This window comes from Neopsephotus bourkii, unplaced genomic scaffold (genome assembly GCF_033783945.1).
Source record: "Neopsephotus bourkii isolate Nb327-2 ecotype Australia unplaced genomic scaffold, CSIRO-AGI_Nbou_v1 NB_1080, whole genome shotgun sequence".
Taxonomy (NCBI): domain Eukaryota; kingdom Metazoa; phylum Chordata; class Aves; order Psittaciformes; family Psittacidae; genus Neopsephotus; species Neopsephotus bourkii.
This window is the reverse complement of record NW_026901568.1, coordinates 3911260-3918021: the sequence shown is the minus strand read 5'-3', so window position 1 is coordinate 3918021 and position 6762 is coordinate 3911260.

Here is a 6762-nt window from a genome sequence, read left to right as displayed (position 1 = left end):
TACTTCTCAGAATGATCTCTGATCATATTTCCCAGCAAACATGTCCAAGGTTCTGTGCAGTACTTGCTGAAATACATGACAAGGAGAAGGCAACATATGATTTTTCATTTTACACTTCCATATCATAAAGTAAAATTCAACATTATCACCCTTACCTGACACAGAGCAAATGTTTTTAAATAAAACAGAAGTTTAAGGCAGTGTTGGGAGAGGGTGTGTGTTTTGTGTTGGGTTTTTTTGGGTTGCTGGTTTTTTTGGTCTGAAGTGCTGTCTGTGCTACAGAATCAGGTGCCAAAATGGGGCAGCTTTTGCCATTGACTTACTGGGGATATTTTTCCCCTCACAGTGCACTTTGGTGATGGAAACTGCAGATCTCTTCAGTATGTTTGTGTACATTCACCCTTGGTTTTTCTTTTGAAGCTTTCTCATTCACTCTGTTTCTTCACACTAAATCTTGGAGAGATTAAGTATGACAGGGAGCTACTTAAGACGTAAGACTGCAGCCACCAGTTGCTCACTCTCAGTGGCGCCCCTGCACCACACATACGTAGTAGCATGGACAGATGACTTCAGGGAAAGGCCAGGTCAGAGCTCTGCGGGGCAAGGAGCGGATTTCAGTGGCAGTGGGTACCTGCTGCAGCGCAGCTAAAATGATACCCTGTGCAAAAAACTGAGGGATGCTGAGAGGCTGTTGGGGCTCTTTATCATGCTAGGTATGTAGAGACTAATGATTGTGTAACTCAGGTGTAGTTCTTCGAAGCCTTCTACCTCTGTGCTTCTGTGATAACTTTTGTTCTCTCCATCGATGTCTTTAGTGCCGTATTTAATTTTGTGTGCAGTGCTCTGACTTGCCAGTGAACTGTGAAAAGCAATACTTCTGTGAATTTAATTCTGAACAAATAGGGGGTGAATGGTGGTCCATTTTTGTCAAGAAAACATTCTGGGGGTTGGTTATGTTTCTGTAACAAGCTTTCAAAAGGCTGAAATGATAAGCACTAGTGTGAGAGTGAGACTGTGAAACCTCTGTACTTGGATAACCACTGAAATCATACTTAGCTTTCCCCTCACGCCCTGCACATGTACATACATTTACATGGAACATGCATGTGTGTGCCCACAGACACACAGCTGCAGGCTTGGCTTATTTTTTCCCTCCAAGACACATGATATCTGTTGTTCCCATTACCCTTAGTAGAGCTTGGTGGTGGCAAAAGGTTTGAGGGTGTTTAAAGTCACTTTGCTGCCATTTGATGCAAGTGTTCACTGAAGGTATGGTGGGTAAGGGTTTCAGAATGATTTTCAGAGCTATCCCTGAACTTCGTAAGGTCTTTGGGTTCTCGGTTGAATCTTTTGGATTGCCTCAACTACACATAGCATTATGGTGGCAATGTTTGAATACAAAATAGGTGTATTTTTGGTATTGTGTGTATATAGACAAATGTAAACTAATATAATTGAGGTAAGTCAGGAGTAAATTTAGCACTAATTTAATTTTACTGATGGTGCTGTTCCATTTGCCTAACCTTCTGTGTAGTAGTTGCCATTTCAAAGTCTGTGGCACTTTGCAGGTTGAAAACAAGTGTGATGCAGGTTGCTGCGAAGCTGATGAGTCCTGATGAGTTCACCATAGTGAAGCTGGCTGTTACAGTGCTACATGTGTAGGGATGCTCAAAGGTGACTAGCAGGATGTGGAGTCATGGATAGTTCTATACAGTGGTTATTAGTTTCTGCACTTTTTTCCTCCTTTTTGGAGAGAAAACCACTAGATTGAGATTGTGGAAAAGTTGCTGACAAATATGGTCTGGTCATCATATGCTTTTGAGAGCTAAATACAAAGGAACTGACATTTTATGATAAGTTACTGTACTTACTGAATTCATTGGTTGGCCTGTAGCTTCATGCATTAATCCGATTGACTCGCTGGCTGCTGCCAGAGGGGTAATTTTTCTCTTCCACTATAACCTTCATCTTTCTGCCATGAGCTCTATGAGGATTCCATGAGGAATTAGGCAGTTGCAGGGTTCTTGTCCTGGCTATGCAGCTGTGTCCACGTTTGGTCTGACAGGGGGAGGAGGGATATGTATAGAACCGCTCATTTTCAAGACATTGTCGCAATAGAAGAAAAGTTGTCATACAATCAGCCTGTAATATTGCGAGTTTTCCTATCTTTTAGGTTAGTTTTGGTGAATAGGTAGAACCACGTAGGACACTTGCACACTGGATTTAAGGCACATTCAAACACTGTTTTTTGATAATGCTATTTTTGTATGTGCTGCAGTTCATCTTGTTCCTTTCATCGTTTTGACACCTTTGTTTAATTGCTCTGTAAATGCTGTGGAAGGGGTAGCACGTTCTCCACTTTAACTCTTCCTCTGTCTGCCTTTTGAGACAACTTTTCAGACGAATCTTGTTGCTTGCAAGCATTTGCAAAGAATAAAATCCATTGTTTCAGAACTGATGGCTTTTTGCTGGTTGCTGGAATGGGAAGAAAAGGCGTGGGTTTACTTTGTGTTTTAAATGGATTAGCTTCAAAAAGTAATGTGTAAGCAGGAAGAGTTCCAGCTTCAAAGAATGTACTCAATGTAAGAGATGACATGGAGGGAGCATAGGTTGTCATTCTAGTGAGTAATCAAAATGAGACATCACATCCTTCATCTGAAGCTCTTTTCTCCATCTCATCTGTGTGCTTACTTGCTGTAATCCACCTGAGCAATTCTTAGCTTCAGTCCCACACTGTTTCCTTCTGTCTCATGATTTGACAATTTGATCATTCAATGATTTGATGGTTTGAGTGTTCTGTAGGATTTATTGAAGCTTACAAGAAAGATCACCCCCCTGAAAGCCCTGGCAGCACACTGGGTATCCGAAAACTTTGTCCAACTGTTACTGATTCCACAAATTATAAATGCTCTGAAATGGAAGTGTGATCTTACACAGCTGCTGTGACCTGAGCACTCTCCTGGAAAGGGCAAATAGAGCTTTCAGAGTACTTGGAGGACAAACTCCATTGGAGCATCGTGGCCCCTGTGTCCATATGGGCACAGTCTGAAGCTGATGCTCTGCACGCGATTTTCTTTCCCACTCAGAAACACCCTGAGCTCGGTGTGATGAGGAACAGAAGGGAGGTGGTGCCATCACAAACTGCTTAAGCCCTAATCCCTAGAGAAGTCCCTTGCAGTTAAGGAGTCATTTATGTCTGTACCGTATATGGAAGTAAAATAAGGATTCACATCCTGCTTTTATGTTCAGGCAGATGGGTGAGCATTTTTTTTATATTTATTTTGTTATTCTTTATTTAATGATTTTCTTATCTAAATATAATTAACATAAATTATTAAAATGTATAAAAGATATATGTACATTCACATTCTGTTCTGATTTCACATGCTGGGGGGCGGGGCTCTTCATTCTCATTTTTTTTCTCTGTCTTCTCTTTTTCTCTTTATTCTTTCCCTTTCTGTTTTTCTTCCTCTTTCTCATTCACTCTTTAGCTGTCTTTTTCTCTCTTTCTTTACTTTCTCTTCCTTTCTTTTTCTCCTCTTTTTCTCCTCTTTCTCCTCTTTTTCTTTGTTGTTCTATCTTTCTCTATTACTTCTTTCTCCCTTTCCCTCCCTTTCTCTTCTTTTCTCTCTCCTCTTTCTTCTCTCCCTTCTTCTTCTTCCCCTTTTCTCTCTTGCTCTTTCTTTCTTCTCTCTCTTCTCTCTTCTGTCTTTCCCTTTCTTTTACACTTTCTCTTCCTTTTTTGCTTTCACTTTCTCTTCCATTTTTCTTCTTTCTTTCTCCTCCTCACCTCTCCTCCTATCTTCTCTTTCCTCTTCTTCTCTTTCTTCTTTCTCCTCTATTTCGATTTCTTTTCACATGCAGGCGGGGGGGGGGTTCACTCTGCGGAACACCACCATTTTTAGCCTAGTCTAGTCTAGTCTATTGACAAGCTTACAGAACCCCGGATGGTCTTCTGCTCCACAAGATTCCATTCTATTCTACCCTAATAACAGGCCTGTGAAACTCCACACAAACTGTTGTCTCAGGACACTTCTAGTCTCGTCTCTTCTATTCTAGTCTACCCACATGTCCCAGAACATTCCATTCTATTCTATTCCAATAATGAGTGTGTGAAGCCTTGATCAAGCTTCTGTACATTGACATTCTATTCTATTCTAGTAACAGGCCTGTGATGTGCCACACAAACCACTGTTGCAGGACAACCCATTCTATTCTATTCTGCTCTATTCAATTCTATTCTATTAGTGGGAGAGTGTGGAGGCACACAAGTTGCACTGCAGACTATTCTGTTGACAGGAAACGTGGAGATTGCACGCGTTTTGCTAACAAATAGTCTATTCTATTCTGTTAACAAGAAACACTGAGACGCTAGAAGTTTATATTCTATTCTATTCTACTATATTCTATTCCCTTGCATCTAGGCTCCAGAAAAGACACAGAGTCCCAAACTTCTTATTCTGGTCTATTCGAATATATTCCATTCTATTTTAGTCTACTCTGGTGAGCCAGCCACAGAGAAACAGAACCAAAAAACCTCTTGTTCTGACACATTCTAGTCTAAGCTATCCTATGCTATTCTATATTTTTGTACGTTTTTAATATGTAACATCATATAGTATATGCAATATATTGTGTGATGTGAGAGCTATGTATTATTTCTGTGATATGATACTTACTACAATAGCTATGACGTATGCATTTATTTATTTATAGAGCCATAGCTAGCTGGGGAATTTGGTGCTGGGGGTTGTGGAGTGTGGTTGTGGATGCTTTAGACCCAAAGTTTATGGCTCTGCAGGGAGAAGGAACTCTGCCCTTTCCCTTCGAAGTGCATCCAAGCTCCTCTGGCCTTTTGATCATCCTTACAGATCAGTGCATCTTGAGAGAATGGTAAAAACCTTCATTAATCCTCCACAGCCACCTGCAGGCAGAGCAGGTTGTTAGTTACCATTTTGCCCTTCACAGGTGGCTCTGGTACAACACCCCGGAACACACAGGGGACTCCCCCTTCTCCCAGGTCCAAGTGCAGTAAGTTTTATTCCCATGCCCTTTGCCCACAGGAGTAAGAGGAGTCTGCTGCTTTACTCCTTGCAAACTTTTAGGATACAGAGCTCACGGCCAAACGGGAAGTGTTGGTCTTCAACTCTTTTTTTCTAAGAAGCCCAAGGCATAAAGGACATGACACCAACTCTGAGAGCCTGGTTTGGCAAAGGCTGTAGCACTGGAGAGCTGAACAGCTACCATCTAGCAAGCATTGCAGGTTTTTCTGATGTGTAACTTTAATTAAGCACAGTGTGAATGCTAATTAGTCCAGTAACCTGTTCAAGAAGAGTACTTTACACACCACTTTGATACATAAGAGATGAAACTGTGTATGTCCTAGATTGATATTCAAGTGGTCATACTCTACAGTGTTTATTCAAACTCATTTGCCCAGCACTCAAGCTGGTACGGCTTGCTTACATGATGCTATTATTTTGATTTAATCCAGTTTCCCTTTACTAGGGTTTAATTTCTGTGGCGTACAGTAAAACAGATATGGTCACTGGCACCCTCAAGCATAACATTAAAGTACTGATTTGAAGAAACATACTAAGCATGGTGAATTCAAAGCAGAGCTGTTTCAGTACAATGCTTTCAGACTAATCCCTTTGTGCTGCTCTAAACAAGCACTGGACATCGTAAGTTTCCAGCTCATGTCCTTCAGAATCCTGCAAGTGGAGTTTGACCCTGACAACAACTGCATGAAGCAAAGTGTAGCTGCCACTATTTACCACCTCCATAGATGCTGCCTTAAAAGATACGGTTTTGTGAAGCATTCTTCCAACGAGTTTACTGTAACACTACATTTGATTACTTGTCTCCCTCCCAAGATTTCAGTAGCTCAGTAACTTGCACAAGGATGCTTCAATTTAATGACATAATGAAACAGCACCATGGTCTTAGGAGAGTTGCCTGTTTAACAGAGAAAAGAAGCACTTCTTTTTCTTCCCTTTGTGTCCTCCTGCAGTTCCTTCATACCTTCAGAATCATTTTCTTTGTGTAGGTTTCCTTCCCCCATCAGCTTTAACTAATAAATTCTCTTATTTTCCAAGTGTTACCAACACATTTATTAATTCTGAAGAATTTCCATCTGAACACATTCATACTGCAGTTTTATTACAGATCTGTCCAGACAGGAAAAATGTACAAATAATTAACACAAGCAGCATAGGGAAGATCCTGGTGTGAAAGTAGTAGGAATATTACAACTTCTTCCCAAAATAACTTTACTGATTTCAACAGAATGCCCGCAAAACAGAGAAGAGGTGAGTACCTCTGAGTTTAAGAAGTGTGTGGAGAATTGCTGAAGGCACTAGTACTTGCTCAAGTTACAGAGCTGCAGGACTCAACACAGGTCTCCACACTGCCTGGGCACACCAACACTGTCACCTCAGTTCTACTTATACCGCATCAGGAAAGAGAAAGCAGAACTTAAGTACACGTACTTAAAAGTAAGTACTTCTGTACACATGGCTAAAGAGAAGTAGGGAACCAGGATCTCCTTCCCGTTCTGCTATTTATTAACATTCACAGTACACTGTATGTTGAAAGCACACTGCAGAACCCTTCACCAGTTTTTTATGGATAGAGTTATTCAATGGTAAGTTACTGAAAAACTACCAAACAGAGAAGTAGTTTGTAATACTGACTAAGCCAAGTCATCCTTTTAATCTAAAGTTCAGTCTAGACACTAAGAAAACTGTACAGAAAATGCGG